At 47.4% G+C, this 6,954-nt stretch overlaps 1 protein-coding gene and 1 long non-coding RNA gene across 6 annotated transcripts in view; one reads left to right on the top strand and one right to left on the bottom strand.

Annotated features, from left to right (window-relative positions):
• Nucleotides 1-3,096, top strand: part of LOC102479314 (uncharacterized) — a 15,912-nt gene extending 12,816 nt beyond the window's left edge. For both annotated transcript variants that reach the window (XR_001370666.1, XR_003550080.1), the window contains one exon: nt 2,286-3,096. This is a non-coding gene — a long non-coding RNA (uncharacterized LOC102479314). The remainder of the gene's footprint in view (nt 1-2,285) is intronic.
• IL34 (interleukin 34) overlaps nt 1-6,954 on the bottom strand; it is a 66,082-nt gene that overhangs the window by 25,837 nt on the left and 33,291 nt on the right. The window lies entirely within an intron of this gene.

Genomic DNA, 6,954 nt, shown 5'->3' with positions numbered 1-6,954 from the left:
GGGGCCCCGGCACATAGCCCTTATACCTGCCGCCTGGCCCCCCCCCCCCATAGGCTCTTGATGCTGTGATCCACTCCCAGCCTCAGCCTTCCCTGAATCATGAACACACACACGCCTGGGGTACCCAGGGAGATCTGAGTGCACACCTGGACCCCTCCCCAGTGGGGCAGCCTCACAGAGCATTGCATTTTACTGCCGTGCCACCATCCAGCCCCCTTAGTATCATTTTGAAATCTCCCGTTTTTAAATTTGAATATTTCAATTAATTGGAGTTATTTTAAAGCCTGGCTTACTGAAGTACAATTGATGTACGGTCTATTCCAACCAAGGGTATAGTTAATAAATCTCAACAAATGACACAGCAGCACCTCGTCCAAGATACGGAAACCTGCGACCTCCAGACATTCTCTGTGCTTCTTTGCAGTCAATTCCCTTCCGCACTCAAGGATGTTACTTTGAAAACGCTTTAGGGAGTCACTCGTGTTTGCGAGTATGTCAGTAGTCCACTCCTTTATTGCCGAGTGGTACCCACTGCACCACAATTTATTTGTCCATTCATTAGTTGGTGTAAGTTTCCGTTGCTTCCAGCCTTTTGCAATTATGCAAATTTGCATACAGGTCTTTCTCTGAACATATTTTATTTCTCTTGGGCAAATACCTAAGAATGAGTTTTCAGGTCATATGACAGCAGGAGATTTAAATATTAAAAAAAACTGCCAAGCTGTTTTCCAAAACGGCTCCTTATTATTCCCTTCGATGTTGAAGTCATCTCACCCTTAGGCTAGCGGGAACTTCTGGTGGGTTCCTGTCCCACTGACACAACCTCAGTAGTCAATAGCCTCCTCGCTTTTGGGCATTACAGAACACCCAGCCTCATCCTGAACATCTTCTGCCTCAGATCTGAAATCACCGATTTTTCCAAGGAATATTTTCAGTGGTACTTAGGAGGCCAGCAGGTGGCATAGTGGTTAAGACGCTGGATTCCCACATGGTTAACCACAGTTCAAACCTCAGACCCAGCAGCTTGAAAATCATGCCAAAGACGTGTATGTGCATGCCTAAAATCCCAAGAGGAGAATGGAGAAGGGCTTGCACCATGGCCATTCCCCCTTACCCCAGGGGGTGATGTCTCACTTTCTCTCTTTCTCTCTCTCTGTCTCTCTCTGGTGAGCACACACACCCTGTGGCAAGAACCTTAAAAAGAAAAGAAAAATGATACTTAGACACTATAGCATAGGCCTAGGAGCGCTCATTACTACCAAGTTGTCCGGCAGGCTATGTGACACAGCAGTAGTGCGCTGTGAAGAGGGGCTGGATCCCACGCGGGAACAAACACATGCAGTCTTCCTTCTGCGTTCAGTCAAAGCTTGCCGCCCACGCTGCTGCACGCAGCTCTCCAAACCTCCACTGGCCCTGAGTGCACCCAAATCACGAGTCATTCTTTGCTCAAATAAACTTTTTATAAAAATAATTATGTATTTAATTTTATTTATTATCATCTAACTTGATAGAGGGCATGGACACTCACCAGAGGGAGATGGGGGTGGGAAATGAGAAAGTAAGTGGCCAGACCTGGGATTCGAACAGCAGTCAGCTATGTGAGAGTTCAGGGCCTCAACTACCACACCGTCTGCTGACCCCTGCTCAAATAAATTTTATTAAATTTATTTTATCTGAAGTTTTTCTTTCTTTCTTTTTTGTTTGTTTCTTTATTTTTGTTTTTGTTATAGGGCGCATGCGCTCACCAGAGAAAGAGACAAAGAGGGTGAGATCTCACCCCCCAAGGAAGATGGCCATACCACAATCCCTTCTCCTTCATTCACCTCTTGGGCTTTTGGGCACACATATACATGCCCAGAGTGACTTTTCAAGCTGCTGGGTCCAGGATTCAAACCACAGTCGACCATGTGGGATCCAGCGCCTTCGCCTCCATACCACCTGTTGGCACTAAAGATTTTCTTTTAACAAGTGTTTCAGTCTAGGCTTGCCGATGGCAGACACATGGTGCAATTCAACATATTCTTCTCTCCTTTCTCTGCGTGTTCGTGGTTAGAGGAGATCACCCGAAGCCTTTGTTCCGAGTACAGGTGATGTGTCCTCTCAGCACGAAGCACGCCTGCCTGGTTTCACCCTTGGCTGCTGCTGGCAGCCACTAATGCTGAATACCTCGACCCATTATTCACTGAGGGCTGCTAAGCACATCTAACACTTCTTGCTTTGCGAATAAGTCTTTTAAAAAAAGAATTATTTACTTAATTTTATTTGTTTTTAAAAATTTACTACAGGGCGGTGTTTGCAGCCGCTGCCGCCGCACCACCATCGCTGTCCAATGCCAGCGGCACCTCTAGCTCACGGAGCTCCAGCCGAAGAGGAGGGGTAAGTGAGGAGGTCTCTTTACCGTATGAAGCAGACAGCCTGCAAATCCACCTGTGGTTAAAGCACCCAGGAAGCAACTGGCTACAAAAGCCTCTCCCAATAGTGCGCCCTCTACTGGAGGGGTGAAGAAACCTCATCGTTACAGGCCAGGTACTGTGGTACTCCGTGAAATTAGACGTTACCAGAACTTGAGATTCGCAAACTTCCTTTCCAGCATCTGGTGCGAGAAATGGCTCAGGATTTCAAAACAGATCTGCGCTTCCAGAGCAGCTATTGGTACTTTGCAGGAGGCACGGGAGGCCTACTTGGCTGGCCTTTTTGAAGATACCAGCCTGTGTGCTAGCCATGCCAAACGTGTAACAATTATGCCAAAAGACATCCAGCTAGCACGCCACATATGTGGAGAACGTGCTTAAGAATCCACTATGATGGAAAACATCTCATTCTCAAAAACAAAATTTTTTTCTCTTCTTCCTGTTATTGGTAGTTCTGAACTTTAGATTTTTTTTTTCCTATGGGGTCAAAAGGTACCTAAGTACATGATTGCGAGCGGAAAATAGGGGACAGAATCGGGTATTGGCAGGTTTTCCATTTTCATTTGTGTGTGGATTTTTAATATAAATGCGGGGCTGTAAAGTATTAATGCACATCAAAATGTTTTGGTGAACAAGTTTCAGCAGTTTAACTTCATAACGACTATAAATAAACCTGTTAAATTTTTCTGGACAATGCCAGCATTTGGATTTCTAAAAAACAAGTAAATTTGGGGGCTAGTAGGTGGTGTGGTGGTTAAGGGCACTGGACTCCCATAATAGGGCGCGTGCGCTCACCAGAAAGACAGACAGAAAGCAAGAAATCACCCCCGCAGGGGGGATAGCCATGCTGTAATCCCTTCTCTTCCATTCTCCTCTCGGGATCTTGGGCACGTACGCACATGCGCCCGGTGCAAGTTTAAGCCACCGGGTCTGGGACTTGATCCGCGGTAGACTACATGGGAGTTCAGCAACATAGGCATTACGCTAACTGCTGTTCCCAACAAGTAAATTTCTTATTGATGGCAAAAAAAAAAAAAAAAATTTACTACAGGGCATGTGTGCTCACCAGAAAGACAGAGAGAGAGGGAAGGTGAGGAAGCAAGCCACCAGGTCTGGTACTCAAACCATGGTTGGCCATGTGGGAGTCTAGCCCCCCAACCACCACGCCACCTGCCAGCCCAGTGATGAAGATTTTTCCCACAAGGCTAGCAGAGACAACAGCAGGTCAACAGCTTTGCCAAGATATCTGACCTGAATGAGACTGTGTTTTCCTACATCGTGCCTCTCCAACATCAACTAGGCTCCAGGCCTCTGCGGGTTATTCTCAAATGCCTGCTCCTCAAACCAGGACTGGCTGGGTTTCAGACTTATGCGATCTTTACCCTGTGATGCAAAGCCACCTGAATGATTTTGATCAAGTACAGTCCTACCTAGATCCAGGATCAAATGCTTGAAGCAAACTGTATGCTTCGGGCGGGGCCACATGTTCACAATTAATGTGGGCCCATCTGATAAGGTGTGGGAAGCCTGGTGCCCACACCATCTCCCCAGGGCATCTCCCAAGATGGAGTTTTGTTTTTGTTTTTTTTTTTGCCATCGGGCGTGTGCGCTTGCCAGACAGAAACAGGTGATAGGATCCCTGGAACAGGAAGATGCCCTGCCTAGTGCTGCAGAGCTTAGAGCCAGCTGTCTACCACGTTATCTGGGCCATGTCTAGCTACACTGAGGTGCATTTCTCTATATTCACTGACTTTTTTTTTTTTTTTTGAAGAGGTTTTTGCTATAGGGCGCATGCACTCGCCAGAAAGAAAGAGACAGACAGAGAGAAAGAAAGTGAGAAATCACCCCCGAGGGGGGATGGCCACATCGCAATCCCTTCTCTTCCATTCTCCTCTCGGGATCTTGCGCATGCACGCACATGCACCCGGTGTGAGTTTAAGCCACCAGGTCCGGGACGTGAACCGCGATTGACTACATGGGAGTCCAGCAACATAGCCATTATGCTAACTGTTGGTCCCGACACTGACCTTTTTTACTGAAACAAATTTATTTATAAATAAAACTTCGTAACACTTTCCTAACACTTTGTAAAGCTTTCACTTGTTATGAGAAGCAATTTCCAAGGCCAGCCAGATGGCATGGTGGTTAAGCCAGCTCGATCCCACATGGCTGATGGCATAGTTCAAGCTCCAGACCTGGCAGCTTAAGAAACAAGCCAAGGGGACCAGCAGTTAGCATAATGGCTATGTCGCTGAACTCCTATGTAGTCGACTATGGTTCGAGTCCTAGACCCTGTGGCTTAAACTCACACTGGACATGTGTGCATGCCCAAGATCCCGAGAGGAGAATGGAGGAGAAGGAATTGCGCCATGGCCATCCTCCCTAGGGGGTGATATCTCGCTTTCTGTCTCTATCTCTGTCTGTCTGTCGAGTGCACTCGCCCTATAGCAAAAACCTCTCCAAGAAAAAAAGAAAAAGAAACAAGCCAAGTACGTGTGTATGCGTGCCCAAAATGCCATGAAGACATCAGAGAAGAGACTGCAGTGTGGTCATCCCCCTGAGGGGTGCTTTCTCACTTTCTGTCTCCAGTGACAGCATTTTTTAAAAACAAAGAAAGCAACTTCAAGGAAAACAAAACAATGCGATTAAATTCTAGTGAAATAGCTTTACCTGCTAAGTTCTCTAAGCCAGAGCCCTGCTCTCTCTTTTTGGAAAAATGAAATTGACACATGTTATAGGGGTGTTTAAACTGGGCCAGCCTGTGGCAGGGGGGGTAAGGGAGCTGGAACACACCTGCAGGGTGGTTAAGGCAGCTGAATCACACATGTCTGACCGTGCAATTCGAGTCTCGAACCTGGTGGCCTGAGAAACATGCCAGGTACATGCGCATGTGTGCCCCAAATCCCAACAAGATGAAGAGATTGAGAAGGGACTGCAGCATGACCCCCTGGGCAGCGATCTCTCTCCCTCTTTGTCTCTCTAGCAAGCACTTGCACTGTCTGGCAGAAGTTGAGGGGAAAAAAAAAGGCGTTTAAAGTACATTATCATTGGCTGTCTTCTACAGCAGTCATTCTTAAGTCTCTAGGGATCCTTTGACAATGTCTGGATACATTTTTATTGTCAAAACTGGGGCGGGGTGCCCCAGGGCTCTAGTAGGAAGAGGCGAGGATGCTGCTAACCATCCCACAAGCACAAGACAGGCCCTCAAATGTCTTTGGTGCCAACGTTGAGAAACCCTGGCCTAGAGAAATAACAGTAGAAAAAGAACCAAAAAAAGTGATTTCCTCACTCTGGGAATCAACGTTATTTACTGCAGGATCCAGGGGCCATAAAACCGTCCACCATTAACCGTTGTCCACCAGCACAGCCCACACCGAGAGAAAATATTCTAAATAACGAGACGCCGTGGAAGCCGAGGGCGACACTAGCCACGGGTGCTAAAGGACCCCTGACGTCCAAAGCCCGCCTCGAGAAGTCCACAGACCCAGTGGCAGTGCTCGTGACACCCCCTGGACACCGTCCTTACAGTCACATTTATTAAGCCGCTACAACGTGCAGGTGCCGTCCCAGGGGCTAGGGAGCCGTGAGTCCAGTGAAAGGTGCAGAGGCAGGAGAAGAGGCTGAGAGGTAAACAGCCAGTAGAAAACAATAAGACGATGAGCTCCCACTGGTCAGGGGCCCGGTGGGTGGGGGCCGGGAGGAAGCACAGTTTCCTAGAGAAGGCGATGGTTCCAGTTCTTAACCTCCCAGGGAGTGCGCTCTGGATGGAAGCAGGGCAAGTCCAAAAGCAGCCCATGGCTTCTGCTAGAGTGCATGGATCCAAACACTTTCAGTGCTAATTGTAGCATGAATAAAGATCCAAAAACATACCCCGATGTAATGTTAAAGAAGAGAACATAAGTGCTGTACACCTGCAATAGCATCGTGGTGCCGTTTACTCATTAAACGAGTGGTGCAGGCAGTAGGGCACGGCTCTGCAAGGTTAGAGCCACGCTGGAGGCTTGGATTCGGATCCTGGACCAGTCTAAACAGGCCAGGGGCAGTGGGGATGTCTGTGTCCTCACCAGCTGGGAGACTGGGGCTGGGGATTGTAACATGGCACCCTGTCAAAGTCCCCTCTGTGTCTCACTCATTAAAAAAGAAGAGAGAAAGAAAAAGGAAGAGAAAAAAAAGAAAAAGAAACAACCTAATCCCAAGCCATCAGCAAGATCTGAGAACTGACTGGTACTTATTGAGTGCTGACATAAGTCAACTACTTTACAATCAGTGCAGAGAAATTATAGATATATATATATATATATCTTTACTTAAAGAATTATTTAATTTTATTTATCTATTTATTTTTTTAAAGAATTATTTATTTCGGGAACCAGCAGTTAGCGTAATGGCTATGTCACTGGACTCCCACGTAGTCGACCGCAGTTCATGTCCTGGACCCAGTGGCTTAGAACTCACGCCGGGCGCGTGTGCATGTGTGCCCAAGATCCCGAGAGGAGAATGGAGAAGGGATTGCGGCATGGCCATCCCCCCTGGGGGGTGATTT

The sequence above is a fragment of the Tupaia chinensis genome, unplaced genomic scaffold (assembly GCF_000334495.1).
Source record: "Tupaia chinensis unplaced genomic scaffold, TupChi_1.0 Scaffold000355_1, whole genome shotgun sequence".
NCBI lineage: Eukaryota > Metazoa > Chordata > Mammalia > Scandentia > Tupaiidae > Tupaia > Tupaia belangeri.
Note: the sequence above shows the minus strand (reverse complement) of the source record. Positions and strands in the feature narration are given on the sequence as shown.